Source organism: Oreochromis niloticus, linkage group LG3 (genome assembly GCF_001858045.2).
Source record: "Oreochromis niloticus isolate F11D_XX linkage group LG3, O_niloticus_UMD_NMBU, whole genome shotgun sequence".
NCBI classification, from domain to species: domain Eukaryota; kingdom Metazoa; phylum Chordata; class Actinopteri; order Cichliformes; family Cichlidae; genus Oreochromis; species Oreochromis niloticus.
In genome coordinates this window covers 20,448,938-20,469,130 of record NC_031967.2, presented here as the reverse complement: position 1 = coordinate 20,469,130, position 20,193 = coordinate 20,448,938, and the positions used below count along the sequence as shown (strand labels likewise).

Below are 20,193 nucleotides of genomic sequence, written 5' to 3'. Positions count from 1 at the left end.
AAGTTGTGCCTTGTTCTCAGATGGACAGCAAGTGGAGAGTGATAGATGAGATGAGGGGATGAAGGAGGAAGAGAGGCAAAGAGTGATTCACAGGCAGGGTCTAGTTTATTTCTCAGTTTTTTGTTGCCTTATGGTTCCAAGTGCTGTCACCAATCTTTGCATTTTGTTATTATCTCATAACACTTGTTTAGTCAGCTACCATCTCTCCTATGGACTTTTTAATGTCTACAGTCTCAGATCAGCACAGCCCTGCCCTCCAGCACTATTAGCAGCAGGAGCAGCAGCAACCCCTCAACAGCAACATTGTACCCATCAGGTAAAACATAGGCTACGTTTGCTTTGCCTCACAACAGTGATATAGTATGATGCAATCCCATATTAGATTCTTGATGAATGTGTGTTGTTGTTATTCAGCCTGGTTCAATGTGCCCCTTTTTAGCTTTGAGCACCCGCCCCTATAAACGTCTCTGCACGGCCCTGTATAGCTCATTATAAAGGCCCACAGAATAATTCTTTGTTGTTCCAAGTTTGCAGACACATGTGCAGTCCTGTCTTAAGTTTGCCAGTGAACATCTAAATGATTCAGAGGAGGATTGGGGGAATGTGCGGTTTTCCAGTGAAACCAAAATCACATCTTTCATATCAACTAGACGCACTGTGTTTGGATATAAAGAAATGCTGAGTGTGACACAAAGAACAACATGTCAAGCAGGCAGGTGGAAACATTATGCTTTGGGATATTATTCACTAAGGGTACAGGACAACTTTGCTGCACCAACGGTCGAGGTCATATACTGTACACGAACCCTTCATCTAGCCAGAACACTGAAGTCGCAGGTCTTGCAGAATCACACTGATCCAAAACACACCACCAATACAACAAAGGAGTGGCTAAAGTAGAAGCACATAAAGGTCATGGGGTGGCCAAGTCAGGCTCCAGACTTCAGTCCTACAGAAATCCTGAAGAGGGAACTGAAGCTTCAAGTTCCCAAGCAGCAGCCAAGAAACCCAAAGGATTTAAGGATGGAGACATCAGTTGCATCGAGATTTATTATAAGATCAGAAGAAAATCTATTGTCTCCTTTTTTCCCAACTCTGTGACTGTGTGGCCTTAATTCAGCTGCCAGACTGTCGGCCAGTTTATTTACACCAGAAATAATGTTGTGGTGTAAGAGGGCAGATTAATGTGTGTCACAATTAAATCTCTAAGATGATGGAAATATTTGAGTGAAGATGAGGCTAAACTGACATTCAGACTCAAAAATTAAACTAATTTATTTTAAAGTGACAGTCTGATTGTAATCTGATTACATTTCATGTTGAAATTTATTAACAGATTGAGGTTCGGTCATTAAATTATTTTCAATAACACATATAAATGTAAAAATCAATTCAGATACTTACCTTCATAGATGACTGTACAGGGCACTAAAAATGAATAAAATCTCATCAGACATTATACAGCTAATAAAATCAATATGAAATTAAACTTTTTTAAGACATTTTTTTAGATGAAACAGTAATAACAACATTGGTGTGCTCCTATTTGCCAAACAGGCTCTAAACACAATAACTAAAACAACTGTAACACATTTTGCTTAAACAATCACAAAATATCACAAGTCTGCTTTGTTCCAGCTCTCAGGTAAACAGGTTAAAGCAGTGACACACTGTAATTCTCACAGATCAGAAACATTTTCATTAATCGCTGCCATTCAAACAATTCTTACAGAAAAAGCTCATCATGCAGACCAAAGAGTGCCACATCGTCACATCCAGCCTGCTGCACTCTGATCCACTGATAATCAAACAGTTTTACATTACAGGAAAAGAGAAGTTGTGTTTAATATAGATACAACAAGAGTTTTTTTTACAGGTTTCTTCTTCTGATTGGTCTCTCTGTGCTTCCTTCCCTTTCACACAAATGTCAAACAGCTCCTGTAGCTTTGACCGCAGCAGTTGAGTGATATATTTATATTTCCTGTCCATTGCAAACATAGAAGCTTGTTTCTTGTGTTGTGCTGTTTCCTTTCTCTACAATGTACAAAGCTGTTCTGTTGCTTCAAGTCAGGAGACATATTTTGTCTTTTTTGTGTGATTTTTGCAGTTTCCTGTGGATTAATATCATGCTGCTGAATTCCTTTTCCAGCAGGTCTCTGCAGACTGGGAGTCATCTTATCATCCAGTGTTCTGATATATCCACAGCATTCATTCTCCCCCAACATGTATTGTTTTCAGCCTCTTGTCATCAGCCTCCTGGACTCTGCACTCACAGAGTTGTGTTCTGGAGACATCTTTCTATCATCTTTTCCATCTTTCTGAAGTCTGACAATCTGATTTTTTTTGTTATTCTGGAACTTTGCATATGTATTCATGATGTAGACAGGCAGTGTAACACAGATATAAACCTGGAATACCATAGATCTGTAAATGATCTCATTTTGTGGTTCAATTTTGCTTTTAAGTTTGGTTTGAGACCCAAACCCAGGAAATGACTCAGTGTGTGGTTGAAGTGAAACTAAAGTAACAAAGACAACAAATAAATTCAGAGTTAGGTTTATTATCTGTTGCCATTCAAAACAAACTCATTTATTCTGAATTCTCTGTGTTGCTTTGACATGTATGTGCAGATGCACACTGACCTTAGTATCTGACCACATGTAAACACAATAAAAGAAAACAGACAGATGATGTGAAATAATGATTGAAACACTGTAATGATATTTGAAGTTTAAATTTACACCCTCCAGTCAATAATTAATGTGATATGAACATATAACACTTGTTATTAAACAGCTCCACTGGCTTCCAGTTCACCTCTGTGTCAGTTTCAAGATCCTGCTTCTTACTTTCAAAGCACTTCATAACTTCACTCCCCTGTATTTATCTGATCTTGTCCATACGTACTCACCCACTCATACACTTCACTCATCTTCAGCTTCCCTTCTGTCTGTTCCACCTGCTCGCCTGACTACCACGGGTCTCAGAGCCTTTAGTTGTTCTACCCCAAGACTTTGGAAAGCAATTCCACCAGATCTTCAGACTACAAACTCACCACTCTCACCTTTTTTCAATCGCATCTTAAAAGCCATTTAAAACCCGCCATTCAAAATTGCATAAGCTTCATCATGATTCAGTCTTAGTCTATTTTTAGCTTGTTTAGCTTTTATACTTGCTTTTATACTTTCATGCTTGTTTTTTGTATTTTTCCTTTACCTCTTATTTAAAAATTATTTAATTATTTATTTTTTGTACTATTGAAAGGTGATTTTGAGGGTCTTTAAAGGCGCCTATAAATAAAATGTTTTAATTTTATTGTTATAATAATAATATGATTTCACATAAGTTGATTTGTCCAAGACACTGTGGTGTGTTACCCACAATGTGACTGATCTGACAGTAGATGATTACAAACACAGCTCTTTGTTTAGGTTTATTTTGGTTTAAAGGTATTTATTAAACAAAAAAATAATAATAACTGACCAAACTAGTTCTTCAAGCTCAAGAACAGAGGTGAAGTGTCAGGAGCTCTTTTCTTCATCCTTTTAGTTCTGCAGGCTGACCAAAAAACAAGCAAAGAGCAAAAAAACATGAGTTGATGGCTTTTGTGGTTTTGTTTTAAGTGCAGAGATGGTACATATAAGCATGTCGCTATGTGTGAACTCAAAGTTATACTACACAAAAATATTCATACAATATTTTCCATCACTCATAACTTTTGTTTAAAGTGATGCTTCCTGTCATGCTGTGACATACTGATTTCATCCTCTCATCACACTCTCTTCACTCATTAGTACATTTCTATTTTTATTCTTAACCACCCTGAGCTGCAGATCCTTCCAAGCTTCCTCTCTCTGCCTACCCAAGAAGTCATTTTCTACTTCCTTAATTCATCCTCAGCCTCAAATACAACCACTGTAAACCTTGTCCTTTGTCGTTTCTCTGCCTGCTCTAAGCCTAAAGTCCCACTATACCTACTTTCTACTTTCTTTATTATCCTATTATTCTGAGCCCCCCCCCCCCCACCCTTTTTTTGGTCTAATTTACCAAAATAAATCCATGAATAAATCCATCCATTAATCAGTCAGACAGACAGGAAGATGGACAGTAATGCCCCCTGAAAAGGAGTGAGTAATGTTGTCATTATGGTAAACACTGGACTTAATTAAAGGATGAGGGGTTCAGTGAAATTATGTGAATGGTTTGGAGATGTTCTGCAATGTTTCCAGCAGAGAGACTAAATCCAGTAACCCTGAAATCCAGCATACAGGTTTTAGCCAAACACTAAGATTTGATCTTATTCTCATAGGTGTACACATCATGTATCCACAGCCAAAGAAATGAGCAAGAGAGGCGGGTTAGTGCAGTTCGGACTAGCCATTACATCTCTGCCTAGAAAACCAGTTTGTGGCTAGCTAACTAAGCTATTAGCTCCAATGGCGAATTCGCAAGTTACAGCAAGGACTAAACAGGACTTCAGACCGCCAAGGTAGGAGACAGATTGTTAGATTGGCAGGTCCATGCAGCACAATGTTTGCTGCTCTTCTTACTGTGCGACGGACAGTGTGGCAGGGCAGAGGAACTTGACCAGGTTCTTCCACAGAAGAGAGGCGCCATTTTTATTTTTTATTTTTGAGGGCCGTTGGCTCTCCCGACCAAAAGCAGCAATCCAGGCCTGCAACAATTGTACTTGGTGATTTAGGATTGGTGTGTGAATGTGTGAGTGGGGCCCATTACGGTTAAGTAGTGAATCAAATCATAAGTTACTTCTGGACTGTAATCTATTCAGTTTCGATACTGCAAGTGACCATTTGATTTAATGATTTTTTTTTTTGTTTCTCATGTGTCACTCAGTAAAGTTTAAGTTTAGTTCAACTTGAAGATCTTGTTGCATTTTAATGTTTCCTATTTCCAGATAAGTGTACAGTAAGGAACAATATGAAAACAAAGGGAAATGAATGAAATATAAATGTATTTAAGAACAGGAACAAATAACAAACGTAGGTAAGATAAAGTAAAATGCATGCCTGGCTATTTCAGAAAGTTGAAGCCAGGTGTGCTATATATATATATGAATATTTACACCATGTAGACTGAAACTGAAAGTTGGTGCCCACAGACTTTTTTCTTTAGGCCAGCATCTGTTGTCACCACAGAGATGCTACTTTTAAACTGTTTTCACACATACAATACAGTTTTATTTATATAGCACATTTAAAAACCCGAAGGCACACCAAAGTGCTTCACAGTAATACAGAGAAACAACATAAGTCAATAACAAAGTACAGATCGGGCACTAGCACAGACAGAATGGAGCCACTAATAGACGGGAAGAGTTAAGTAAAATAGGTATCAAGCCTCAATACAGGAGGAAGGTCAGATCGTGAATACAAAATATCTACTAAGAAGATAAAAACAGCAGTAAAATTAATAATAAAATAATAAAATTAATAAAAAGTTTTAAAAGGGTATTAACTGGTCGGGAAAGCCAGGTTAAATAAGTTTGCTTTCAATCTTGATTTAAAGGAACATTGCCATACCTGTGAATTTCCACTGTGCAATGTGTAGGCAGAAAGAGTGACAGATTATTTGTGGTTATCTAATTCAAATATATATGAATATTTATAGCAAATTCATGCAGACAGAATAAACTGTGGCAGAAGAGACAATAACCAGCCAAAGTCTTTTACACATGTGGTCACTGCAGGCTGCTCAGATGAACAAAGAGATTATTGTGTGTTGTTGTGTTTGCAGTTTCATCTTGTCTTATTATTGCTTAATATTACTACTTGAATTAAACATGTCACTGTTCTGTAGATGTGAATTTAATGGAATTTTGTTGTAGTGTTTTAAAACGTGTAACTTCATGAAAAAGTAAACAGTATACTCTATTTGCAAAGTCTTCAGAAAGATGACTTCAAAGCACAAATGGGTAAAAAACAATCTGCTTTGGTGCTCAGCAGCTCTACAATGTTTTCAGTCTTTAAATAATGTTTTTGGACTTTGACTGTACACTCTGTATTCTGACACATGATGGTGCTGCTAAGTAAAATAAGGAGAAATAAGACTGCAAAAGCAGCATAACAGTAGCACACCCATGGTAAACAGAGAAATAGCAGTAAAAATCTGTCATTCAACACATCTGTGCAATATTGGAATAACCTGAATATTTGACCTCGTTGTGGATTTTATTCCAGCTTTGCATTTAAGTATAATGTTACCGTGAATCTTAGTGCTGGAGCAGAAGTTCAGTTAAGGTGAAGACCATGTATATATGGTGCACATACTATCAAGCTAATCAGGCAGCAGAGTGGAAGCAGAAGAGCAGGAATCAGGACATTCAGGTGGAGCAGCAGAAGAGAAAGCTGAGAGGCTGATTTGTAACTGTGGTCAAGATGTTCATGTTTTAAATTTGACTGCTGTTGCTCTTTCTTTGTGACTTTTTCCACGTTTTCTTTGATCTTCTCAGTGCAGTGTGTGTGTCTGTGTGTAACACTGTGTGTGAAGACAGAGAAAGTGTGCAAAGAGACCTCCATTCATGATCCCACCCACTGCTTCCTACTGACCATTCTGGGTATTACACCACCATAACAAGTGTTAAAGTAACAGAATAAAACTCTTGACAGTCCAAAGTATGTGTCAGTTAAAATTGACACAAAGTGTGTTTCTTCTTAATTACTTACACCACGTGAAACAAAAATATCACATCACTTGTGTGTGTTGGGCAATGACAGGATCTAAAGTAATCCTGTTACTTAACCGATTACTTATTTTCAAAAGTAATTAGTTACTTTATTACTTAGTTACTGTTAAATTTTCCCCAATTCTTTGATCTTCGGGCTGAAGGACGAACAGCACTCGGTGTTTAATGCTCAATCAACAATCACTTTAATCAATACAATTCTCTTCAGTTTTTTTTTTTTTTTTAAAACATGATACACAACCTGAATTTGTAATAAAGCAACAGATCTTTCAGCCCAATTCTTTTTTTATGCATAACCCATCATATAAAATTGAATCAAATAAAAAAAGTCTCTTTTTAAAAATTGTTTTATTAGTTTTGATGTTTTAACTTTATGTACATTGCAATAAGCAAAAATTAAATTACATGCAACGGTCTTTGACTTGAAGAAATTTGTTTAACATTTAAACCTATTTTCTGTTACGGCAGGTGAGTTAGCGAACCCAGACGCGGGCCTCTCGCTTAAGTTGAACAGTGCCTTTATTTACAGTGAAAAAAAACCAGTCAACAGTTATCTACAGTGCAAGTCCTTTAAGTGATCCTCTCCCTTCCCTCCCCCGGTGATGCGTGGTAGTGCATCAGTGTCCACAAACTCCCGAAACTCTGTGAAGTCTCTCCTTCCGTCTCTCCGTCTCGTTCCTCCTCCAGGCTTGGTGCAATGCTCCAGCGCTGTCTGTCGCTCAGCCACACCATTAAATAGTCCTGCCAACGATGGTGGATAATTGGCAGCAGCTGGCGAGGAATCGGTCGCAGGTGAGGTAGCGCAGAGCGGCAGCGCTTCCGGGTCAGAGGTCTCTCGTTGCCACGCGACCTCGTAACAATCGCAGTGGAGCCGGAGAAAAACAAAGCGAGACAGAGAACACACACACACACACACACACACACACACAGGCAGGTCGACCGGTCAGGGCACCATCCGACCCTGACATTTTCTGCATATTCCAGCATATAAAATAAAAAAAATTGTGTGTTTACTCTCACTCTTTCAATTAGATGCAAATAAAACACAGCAAAAAATAAATAAAATGAGAGATTCAGTGGGACTAAGTCCTGTTGCTCTTAATCTATTTTCACCTTTTTAGCAGGAGTGGAGCAGGTGGAGGTTTGCCTGGTGTCGCAGCGGTCATGTCAGTGGGGGGATCTGGGGGTGTTCTCCTTTGGCAGGGTGCTCGGTGCTTGCTCAGATTCAAAGTTTAATTTTTCGCTGTAGAAAGAAGTTTTCTTCCCACGCAGAGTTTACAGCGGATGCTAATATTTTTGGCACTTTTTACAGAATAAAACTTAAAGTAATGTAAGTTCTTACACGCTTTAAACAGTACATGGTCGTACCCCGCACTCCATTGATTTACACATGTCTGTTGCTGCCACGGACATCGCACGTGCTTACGTCATTGCCATGAGACACTCTCACAAACAATTCATGGTAACGCTGTAACCGGAGAGCTTACGGGAAAGTAACAGTAATCTAATTACTTTTTTGCAATAGTAATCCCTTACTTTGCTCATTACTTGAAAAAAGTAATCAGATTATAGTAACACGTTACTTGTCTATTTTTTCAATGATGAGGATGTACACATCCTGGACAGGGAGGAATTTGGATTCCACATATTACAAAACACCAGGTTTCACCACACTGAACAAAATTCACTGAACCAGCTGCAAAAGAAGACCACACAGTGCCTAACGTTCCATATCCACTAAGAATAAAATCTGCTTACATTGCCGGTTTTTGCTGTGTTTTTTTCACCGTAGCCAATAGCAGCTGTAAAACCTCATAATGGCGATAATGCATCTGATCACAGTTACAGACATGTGCCTGGATTACACCGCCTGTCGTAACTTTAGGGCCACGTGGTTTTTTTTCTTCTGACTTCTGATTGGTTGAATGAACATGAGCGTGGCGTCATTACTGTGATTCTCAAATGATTAAAAAGAGGTGTCAATCATGCAAATCGGCCAATAGAAGCCGAAGTTAAAGCCCCTCAAAGTTTAAAGCACCAGAGTCCTTTAAACCATCTATGACACATGGGAGAATAGGTCCGCTGGACGTGAGTCTGTGGGTAATTCTTCAAAAATATAAAAAAAAACAAATATTTCTACACATGTAAATGAAATTAAATAATTTCTTCTGTTCAATACTTAAAAAACTCAATTCACATGGTGTCCAATGTGTGCCATAAATTTGGACACAATGTACAACACTTGAATATGTATTTAATAAAAGTGCAGTCATTTTTCAGTCTTTAATTTCAGAAGCATAAATCTTTGCACAGATGATGTTTATATGTTGTTTAATTATTTTCTGGATTAAAATGTGAACTAAATCATATTTTTAAAGGGGCTATATGCTAAAAATTTAAAAATATATAGGCGAGGAATAAATGTACTTACTTTTCTACCTCAGTAACTCATGGCTTACTGAGACACAGTGACATCTGATGTAATGTTTACACCTCTGATGAAATCCCACAAGTGTTAGCTTTATTTTGATACCAAGATTGTTTACACAGAGTTTGTAATTGCTGATAAATACTCCATTCATTTTGGGCATGTCATTTTCGAGCAGGAAGCTCAGAAAGCCCTTTGGGTAGCAACAGGTTAAGACGATGGCTCAGTGTTTCTCATCGCTGGATGGTTGTATGACACTTGTCAGTGTAGCCGTGCCTTTTCTCTAGTGTTTCCTGGCTTCTAACCATGTTTTCTTGTACACAGATCTTCCTGGACCCATCCCCGTTGTCATCCCTTGAGTGTGATCGTGAGTGTTTTCCGAGTGGCGTGTGTGGCCAAAGAAGAGTGTGGTTTTTTCCTTCACCGTCTCTGGATACCCCGGAGCCCCTTTTCCCTCGCATGTCGTATATAGCACCTGGTGATATTGTATTACCAGGTGCATCAAGCTCATTTCCTTTCTTGATATGTAACACTTTCATTACTGATGTTGATTATGGAAATTAGGCAAAGACATTAGGCATAAAAACACAAAAATATTGGAAATCACTTTTTGGCACAACACAGAGCAGAGTGTCCGAGCAGGTGAGTGTGCAACCAAATGTACGGAGAACCCAGTGAGTTCCTGACTGTGCAGAGCAGCAAGGGAACCGTGGCTGAACTGAGCAGATTCCAGAGTGTGGAGAACTAATCCGGGCAAATAAATACGGGATCAGAGCACCCAAATCAGACAATCGTTTCATGCCTGAAAATCAGAGGTGAGGAAGTGAAGGGCTCCAAACATGGTTGAGAGGCTGCACGTCCAGTGAGAGGATGTAGGTAAACTTTGACTGTTGTAATTTTAAAATAATTTATTTATTACTTGTTTGTAGCCATCTGAGAGGTCAGTTTTAAAGTGTAAACAATGAGCAGTTCAACTTGTTTTATGATGAGTACTCTGCTTTTGTACCCTCTTTATTTTAGCGCAACTAATACCACACATTATCCAAAACTCTTTTAAAAATTTTCTTACACTTCTTCTTCTATAATTTAATCATTTATTTTTGTTCCCTATAATATTGATTGTATTCTTTTTCAGTTTATTTTATCTTTACGATCAGTAAAGAACTTGTCTGAATCATTTATAAAACTAATAAAACCCCTAAAAATCTGTTGTAAATGTTTATCTTGTCAAATCTTAATCTTTGTTGGTTTTCTGCTCTAGCACTCTTTACAAAATGCCTCATTCACCCATTACGATGCATTAACACACTGGAAGTTCAACATCTTGCCTCGGGATACTGAGGCACGCAGACTGGAGCAGCCAAGGATTGAACTAACTGCTTCTTATCTACTCTGAGGCACTTGAGTCACTTTATACAACTTGCCTCATCCACACAAGCACTTTGGTTTTTATGCTGTTCCCATGTAATTGCTTTCTATCAAACATTCACACATCAACTCAGCACACGTTGATCAAACCTTCCAGTTTGTAGGAGACCTTCTCTACCTCCTGAGCTCCAGCCACCACAAATCTGATGCTTTTAAACAAGAATAGCAGCATGTTAACTATTGGAGGACCTAAATAAATCATGAGAGCGGACTGTTTGAGCTTCGGTCCGAAGTGGGATTCAAACCCACACCTCTAGGGGAGACTGCAACCTGAACGCAGCGCCTTAGACTGCTCGCCCTTCCAGACTTGTGTATGCTGCAAGAAGTGCGTCAAGGTTCACTAGTAAAAGAGTCACCAATTAAAACTACACATCACATCTGACAGTAATTGAAACCCGACACAAACATTTCGCTTTCAAAATTACAGCAATTCAACTTCTCAATATCCAGATTGTTGCCAGGTTTTGAAAACAGAAAAAGTTATGATGGAACCCAGTGGGAAAGAGACCCTTGTCCCAAGTTTTTTGAAACATGATACTGGCATTAAGTTCAAAATGAGCAAATATTTTTTCAAAGAACAATAAAATGTGTCAGATTCAACATCTGATATTTAAAAGTGATGTATTGTACTTTTTTTTAACACTTTCAAGGAGTCCAAACTTTTGAGCTCTTGATCAAAAGCACCATTCAGAAGTACCACACTTCTGCAAAGTGCCACTCTTTCAAGTCACATCAGCTCTTCAATTCTTAAGGTAAGGTCACTGCTTTGTCATTTTTTAAGTTATATTAAGGACACAGTCTGAGTATTAAAATGTCTGCTTATATATATTTCATGTTGTGATCTGTCCAAAAAGGGAAAAGATTAGAACAACACTGGAGTCCATTCCCTGGACAAAACTGTGGTCTAATTATTTTTTTTTATGTGTAGCATTATCATGTTTAAGCTTCAGGCTGGGCAGCACTGCGATTCTCCCAGCACTCTACATTGAAACTGTTTGCAACCTCCTGTGTTTTTACTGTCAAATCACTGAAAGCCATGAAACTTCATTGTTATTTAGGACATTTGAAGAGGCCAAAGGAAAAACAATGTAAAATACTGCTTAAGTGCACATGTACACATACTGAATTACTACACTGTTTTCATTTTGACCATTTTTTTATGTCACTCAGATGTTTCTTTACACACAGAGGAAACCCCTGAGAGGATCCATTAAAGCTGCTCTCAGGGTGATATCACGAAGCCAAACCATTTTAGGGGAAGTGTTGTATAATGTTCTAGTGGAAATAGGTTATACATGTATACATAGGATATACATGTCCTGACATAGCAGAATCTGATCCCATAACTCCTTAATGGGGCTGTGAGATCTCTCTGTCTCTGTCCCAGAGAAGGTAGAAACACATTTAGATACTGACTGATCATTTCTGGTCCTCCACCATCAGAAATTACTTCTCTAATCTAGAGGTATGGAACAAGTGGCAATGAGACAGAAAAAATCTCAAAGACCCTCAATTAACTAGAGGATTATAATCTATAGGAACTCTGTCAAGTGTTATACCCATTAAGGATGGAAAAAAATCACACAGCAGATTTCATCTTTAAAAGGAAAAAGTTTATTTATCTGCTGTATATTTTCTCCAATTGACTATTAATTATAAGAATAATGAAAAGACTAAACTACATCAGCACACATCATATCCTGACACCTGTCATTTTGTTGGACACACCCATGACAGCCCAGTAGGCCTTTTACCTCCTTATCACCAGACTGAGGACAAAGAACCTTGTTTAATAAGACTGTGATTTGAATCCAAATATTGCTTCTGTAAAAATATTTCAAGAGTTAAATTAACGATTAGGTGAAGAATAGCCTAAAAATGTTACACTGATAGCTCTGTATTTATTTGTGCATTTATGCAACCAGAAACTAATCACTCACTGAAACGTGTTTTTAGGATACAAATAATGAAGTTATATGAAAAATGTAGCACACAAACTATTTACAACAACAGAAGTAAAGCTGCTGATGTTGGTCAAGGGGTGCTGCTATGTCTGTGATGCGAGGAAAAACACGCCTCTGATGTTTTTCCTCGCATCACAGACATCACAGCATCTCTCAAATGAAAAAGATAGATGTTTGGTCAAATGATGTTACATACCAGAGACTACAAGTGATGCATTTTTCAAAATGAGCTATCACAATGGCACAGAAACATCACTCATGAATGGCCTTAACCCTTGTGAGGAAATTTACAGTGGGATGCAAAAGTTTGGGCAACCTTGTTAATAGTCATTATTTTCCTGTATAAATCGTTGGTTGTTACAATAAAAAATGTCAGTTAAATATATCATATAGGAGACACACACAGTGATATTTGAGAAGTGAAATGAAGTTTATTGGATTTACAGAAAGTGTGCAATAATTGTTTAAACAAAATCAGGCAGGTGCATAAATTTGGGCACCACAAAAAAAGAAATGAAATCAATATTTATTAGATCCGCCTTTTGCAGAAATTACAGCCTCTAAAAGCTTCCTGTCGGTTCCAATGAGAGTCTGGATTGTGGTTGAAGGTATTTTGGACCTTTCCTCTTTACAAAACATCTCTAGTTCATTCAGGTTTGATGGCTTCCGAGCATGGACAGCTCTCTTTAACAGATTTTCAATAATATTCAGCTCTGGGGACTGAGATGGCCATTCCACAACATTGTACTTGTTCCTCTGCATGAATGCCTTAGTGGATTTTGAGCAGTGTTTCGGGTCGTTGCCTTGTTGAAAGATCCAGCCCTGGCACAGCTTCAGCTTTGTCACTGATTCCTGGACATTGGTCTCCAGAATCTGCTGATACTGAGTGGAATCCATGTGTCCCTCAACTGTGACAAGATTCCCAGTCCCTGCACTGGCCACACAGCCCCACAGCATGATGGAACCACCACCATAATTTACTGCAGGTAGCAGGTGTTTTAGTTTAGTTAATTTTAGTTTCATCAGTCCACAGCACCTTATTCCAGAATGAGGCTTGTCCAAATGTGCTTTAGCATACCTCAAGCAGCTCTGTTTGTGCTGTGGGTGGAGAAAAGGCTTCCTCTGCATCACTCTCGCATACAGCATCTCCTTGTGTAAAGTGCGCCGAATGGTTGAACGATGCACAGTGACTCCATCTGCTGCAAGATGATGTTGTAGGTCTTTGGTGCTGGTCTGTGGGTTGACTCTGACTGTTCTCACCATTCGTCGCTTCTGTCTATCCGAGATTTTTCTTGGTCTGCCACTTCGAGCCTTAACTTGAACTGAGCCTGTGGTTTTCCATTTTCTCAATATGTTCCTAACTGTGGAAACAGGCAGCTTAAATCTCTGAGACAGCTTTCTGTATCCTTCCCCTAAACCATGATGGTGAACAATCTTTGTCTTCAGGTCATTTGAGAGTTGTTTTGAGACCCCCATGTTGCTACTCTTCAGAGAAAATTAAAAGAGGAGGGAAACTTACAATTGACCCCCTTAAATACTCTTTCTCATTATTGGATTCACCTGTGTATGTAGGTCAGGGGTCACTGAGCTTACCAAGCCAATTTGAGTTCCAATAATTATTTCTAAAGGTTTTGGAATCAATAAAATGACAACAGTGCCCAAATTTATGCACCTGCCGGATTTTGTTTAAACAATTATTGCACACTTTCTGTAAATCCAATAAACTTCATTTCACTTTGATGGCTCTGTCTAGCACAGACCCGCCGCTGGAACGAGAGAATTTTAATACAACAGCAAAAAGCATTAGACACCAAGCAGGCAAAGTTCTTGGTGTTACTCGTATACGAGGGAGGCCCGAGCCAAGTGTCGTTCCTTCCACTTGACTTCAGTTGCTCTCGTCCGCTCCCCCGTAAGACTGCTCTTTCATTGAGGTTACATGAATATACATAGGTTCATTAACATATGACGTATACATACACACAAAGAGTACCTTGTCTGTCCGTTGTGTAAGTATGTGTGTGTGTGGGGGGGGGGGGGGTCAGAGTGTGACCCCATGAAGACTTCCCTAAACTTGCTGGTCTGGAAGTCCAGCAGTTCATCTAAACAAAAGGCACTTAGACTTAACCAGATATACGTGTGTTTGCTATACCAGATAGAACCTTGCTCATGATCCCAAGAGGTGTGTGATCTATGCCAGAACACTCTGGAGAGGGGTGAACGCACCCCCCTCTTCATGCTACACAGAGTTGTTGCAGACCTCCTAGTATGAGACATTCTTTCAATCTACAAATGATTATATACTTCTAAGCATATATAAATATATATTTCCAGGCATAAATGACAATCCAACAATACAAATCTAACACACTTCTCAAATATCACTGTGTGTCTCCTATATGATATATTTAACTGACATTTTTTATTGTAACAACCAACGATGTATACAGGAAAATATGACTATTAACAAGGTTGCCCAAGCTTTTGCATCACACTGTAAGTAAAATGTGAATATTTTATATACGGTCTGGAAAAACAAAAACAAACAAACAAACAAACAAACAAAAAGGCTTCAGTTGGTCCTACCAGCACTACACCTCTGTGTGTGACACATGAGGTGAGGCTGGTGAGGTTGAGAGTTAATTCAGTCATATTGTAGGGACAGCACAGTATCATCTGACTTATTATTCTTCACATAATTCAATGGTTTATTCTCTTCTATTTTTGCATAGTACTGTTGTTTTTAGGTATTATTTCTTCCTGCCCTGTTTACTTTGCTGCTGTAACAAAGTGAATTTCCCATCCCTGGGACTAATAATGGTTCATCTCATTCAGGCGGCTTACCTTTTGTAGAGTATATAAGTTTCATTTATTTATTGAGGTCGACTGGAGACTGAAGTCAGCATTTTTGCAATCTAAATAGAGACTATATAGAAAAAACTGCAATGGTCACCTCTTGTACTCTGAGTCCTGGTCTGCATGTGGGTCTGCTTTCTGAACTGACTGGACAGACTGACATAATCAATGTTGGTTATGTGACCAAGTGGTCGGCGGGGTTATAAAAGAAATAATAATAAAATGACAACACCACATAGGGGAATTTCACCCCCAGGAAATATATGTTTAAGAAAAACAGATAAAAGGAATAAAAAAGGCCGCACAGATTCAAGGATGCACATATAGAGGCAGGTTGGCTCAAATATTAACAGTTTTAATTATAGTAAAGGAAAGAAAGAATAAAATATTAAGAAAACAAAATATAGTGTCGTTGTTGACAGTGTCCTAAAAGTACAATAAAACAATGATGGAACTTGGACTTACCAGCAGCCGTGGACCCAAAAGAAAATCACACAAAAAGACAATCACTGCACCAGGTGCTGTACAAAATAAAGTGTGAAAACGACCCACCACCGTGCCACTGGCACGTCCTCCGTTCACTGAAATAAAACACAGAAAAATACGTTAAACAAATAAAAGGACACTGAGCGTCAGGCTCGCTACAGATCATAAAAAACTAAACCCAACTTTAATAACTTTAATAAAAGAAGTCACACACACACGCGCGCGCACACACACACACACACACACACACACACACCACACTGGAAGGCTTACGCCCCACGAGTCAACTACAACTCGTGCTGGTAGTAATTGTCCAGGCCTCGATCACAAGCCGGTCTGGCTCCCCACGGATCGGCAACTGAGGCAGTTCAAGGTTCCCAGCACCACACTCGGGCGGAGGATCGCTCCAGCCCGATCACAGAGGCGTGGGTACAAGCAACAATCCAGAATAAAATAAAATAAAACCAGGCGAACCAGAGAAAGGTTAGCCTACTTAATAAAAACAGTTTCACTACGAGAGAAGACAAGACAAGACAGCAGGCTCCACCGAGGAGGAGTCCTCACAACAGCGGCTGGGAAGGCGTGTCACTTTTCCGATTAAGGTTGGGTGATTTGCCACGAGAGGTGAATGCAGCAATCAAACCCTAAAACGACAGATAAATGTAACCTTAGCCTCCGGTAATCGTGAATGCTAATAAAAGTAGTTTTAACGGCTTACCCCAGGACCGGAGGCGCTATACTCTCACTGGTGGGGATAACACGAGCACCTCTCTCCGCAACGCCGAAATAAAACAGAAACTGCCGCGCTACAACAGGCCGCAAAAACTATATTAATACAAATTCCGGTACTCGGAGGGAATCTGAGGTTAAGCGAGAGCATACCTGTAGCTGTCATATGATCTACTCGCTTGCTGATCAATCCGTCGCAGTGTGCCAGCATTTACTGCTGCTCAGTGGCGGTCCTAGCCTGTTTGGCGCCCTGGGCAAACACTCCCTCTGGCGCCCCCCCCCACACACCCCCACGAAACGTATTAAGGATTGTACATTAACATAAAACTGTTGTCAGAACCATACTGAATTTCACCAGAGGAAAATGTGCGCACACACACACACACACACACACACACATGAAGAGAGAGAAAATATGCATAGTATGCAAACAGCTACCAAACAGCCATCATAATTCGTCATACAATCAGAACAGGACAAATCAACAATTGACAATGACTAATTAATATTAAAATCCTTAACCTAATGTATTTTTTGGAGTTTAGTCTGTTACTGTTACTATTTTTACCATTTCTTTTTGGATTTATAAATAAATGGATTTACCATTTATTTTCTTACTCTTCTTATATTTATTGTTTGTTTACTTGCACTGCTGTAACTGGAGCCTCGTCGTCTCGTCTCTCTATATACTGGACTGTATGTAGCGGAGATGACAATAATGTTTACTTTGACTTCAGCAGCAAGCAGGCGCACCGAGGGCTCTCGCTCACTTTTCGCGTAAAGAATTTCGAAAAAAAAAAAAACATCAGTGCAAATTATAAGTCTGTATCATAATGTCTGATGTTTTCGTGTTTGTTGGTTTGTTTTTATTTTATTTTTATTTTGTGAGTTGGTTATTAGATGCTGCTCCAGGCAGCCAGAGAATCCCCCGCCGCCCTGCCCTCTCCTCCCTGTGCCGCAAGCAGGAGGCGCACCTCGCAAACGGAGGGCGCCCTTACTCCCAGCAAATGGGCGATAGAAAACCGATTGGTGCCTATGCCATTCCCAATATGCGCTGGCTGATGTCAGGGCAGCATGAGTACGGGCAATTTTTTTTTTATTGCCGATGCCCGTGATGCCGCCCCCCACCACGATGCCGCCTCGGACAACCCTGCAATCAATATGCAGGTGGGTTCCCAATTAACCCAGCTGCGCAACCAAGAGAGCGAGCGCAAGAGAGAGCAAGAGCGGTAGAGCAAGCGAGAGAGAGAGAGAAAAAGAAAGGCGAGTAGCCCATCCGGCTACAGTAACATGTTGTGTTCAACACAAACATTATTGTTACAGTTTTTCAGTTATTTCACATCATCTGTTCAGTTTGTTTTATTGTGTTTACAATCAGATGCTGAGTCAGTGTGCATCTGTGCATACATGTCAAAACTACACAAAGAATTGTCTTCATAAAAAAATGAGTTCATGCTTTGCTTTGATACGCAAACAGAACATTTGTTCAAGTATCAATTTAATTGTTCAGGGAGGGGCTGCCATGTTCTGTGACCAGCTGGGTGGGAGGAGAGAGAGAGGAAAAAGTAAACAACATAATGAGTGAAAAAGGTGAGTGGACAAGAAACGCCCAGTGCATCATGGGAAGCCTGCAGTAGCCTACACTAAAGGAGGATTCAGGGTCATGTGATCCAGCCCCAACTATAAGCTTTATCAAAAAGGAAAGTTTTAAGCCTTTAAATATAAACACTGTATATAGTGTGGACGGGACTTTGCTGACATCAACTGTGGATATATTTTGGTAGGAATACTTTGAGGATGTCCTAAATCCCACCGACGTCTCCACTATAGTAGGAGGAGAGTCAGAGGACAGGGGGGATAGCTCATCCATCACTGGGGGTGAGGTAGTTAATAACTCCTTATGGATGGATGAGACTCAACTCATTCACCTGCAGGATTCACGGCTCTGGATGCTGTTGGGATTTCATGGCTGACACACTATTGCAGTATTGTGTTGAAGTTGGGGACAACGCCTTTGGATTGGCAGACTGGGGTGAGGGTTCTTCTCTTCATGGAGGGAGGCTGGAGTGTATTCCAACTTTAGAGGATCACAGTTCACAGCCTGCCCTGGAAGATCTACACCAGATTACTGGAGAGGAAAGTCCATCTGTTAACTGAACATCGGATTCTGTAGGAACAATATTGTTTTCTTCCTGGTTGTTGAATACTGGTTGAAACTCTTCCTCCTCTCAATGACATTTTGGAGTGTGTGGGAGTTTGACCAACTGGCCTGTGTTTGCTTTGTGAACTTGGATAAGGCATTTGACAGCATTCCTCAGGATATCCTGTGTGGGGTGATACCTGTACAAAGAGTCAGGGCTTTGTCTGCATTACTGGTAATAAGTCAAACTCTTTCTTGGTGGGTGTTGTCAATGATTCTCTTGACAATTTTCATGAACAGAATTTCCTGGCACAGCTAAGAGGCAGATGGTGACGGGTTCACTAGTCTCTGCTTTTTCCTTTTGAGGTTTTGGTGGCTTCATCGAGCAGTGACCTCCAGCTTACACTGGGGTGGTTTACCACTTAGTTTGAAGTGCTTGGTATGACAATTACCACCTCATACTCTGAGGCCATGGTGTTCAGTCAGAAAAGGATTTGCTGCTCACTCTGGAGCAGTGAACGAGTTACTGCCGGGTAGAAGGAGTCCTGGGCACCTCTGCTTAGACTGCTGCCCCCAGACCCAAACATGCTGCTGAAAATGAACAAAAAGAAATATATATATTAAGATAACTCACTTCACCCAATATTTACATGTGTGCAGCCCTTCACAGTGTACTGCTGTTACACTGTATATTTGCACAGTTTTTTTTCTTTTTCTGTGTGTTTTCCATGGGTGTGTGGCTCTTGTGCTGCTTTTTGTTTTAAGTTCCATTTTTAGGCAGTGCTGCCCTCAGAATCAGAATACACAGTGTACAGTCAAAGTCAACAGCCTCAGATAAAGACTTGATAACTTTTAGAACTGTTGAGCACCAAAGCAGATTGTTTTTGACCTGTTTGTGCATCAAAGTTGTGTCTCTGAAGACTTTGCAAATGAAGAATATTGTTTTCTTTTTGATAAATCTGAAACTTTTAAAACACCAAAACAAATTTCCCCAAACTATCCAGATTAAATTAAATTAGATTCAGATTTACAACATGAACCATAGTAATATATTTAATTCTAGAAGAAATATTAAGATTAAACTGCAAACCTGACAATAAAGAATCACATCTTTGGTCTTCTGGACAGACCACAATGACTAGATGTGTTTAAAGGGTTGTTGCTGGTCACTGTCTGTTCTGTCACAGGTTAATTTTATCTATTGAACAACCTCATTTTTTGCAGGGCTGCATAGAAACGAGGAAATGCAGCCTGTGGTTTCTGCCAGCAGTTAGCAGATGTGTTGTTTTAAGTCTTCAGCAAACAGCAGAGAGTTAACAAAGACAGACAAAGAGCACAGTAGGAATTTCATTTTGCTCTCTGTCTGCATGGCACATGTTTAAATGACCTGCCCATACTGGAGTATTAGTAACAATTATCACTACTTGATTTATGTTTACACGTTAAAATAGGTTAAAGTAGA

At 39.6% G+C, this 20,193-nt stretch overlaps 1 long non-coding RNA gene across 1 annotated transcript; it reads right to left on the bottom strand.

The window, feature by feature from the left end:
• Nucleotides 1-16,217: 16,217 nt before the first annotated feature.
• LOC106098533 (uncharacterized) lies at nt 16,218-16,825 on the bottom strand. The gene is made up of 3 exons (XR_001224781.3): nt 16,745-16,825; nt 16,581-16,668; nt 16,218-16,506 (listed from the first exon to the last, which is right to left on the bottom strand). It is a non-coding gene; the product is annotated as an uncharacterized LOC106098533 (long non-coding RNA).
• Between the last annotated feature and the right edge of the window lie 3,368 nt (nt 16,826-20,193).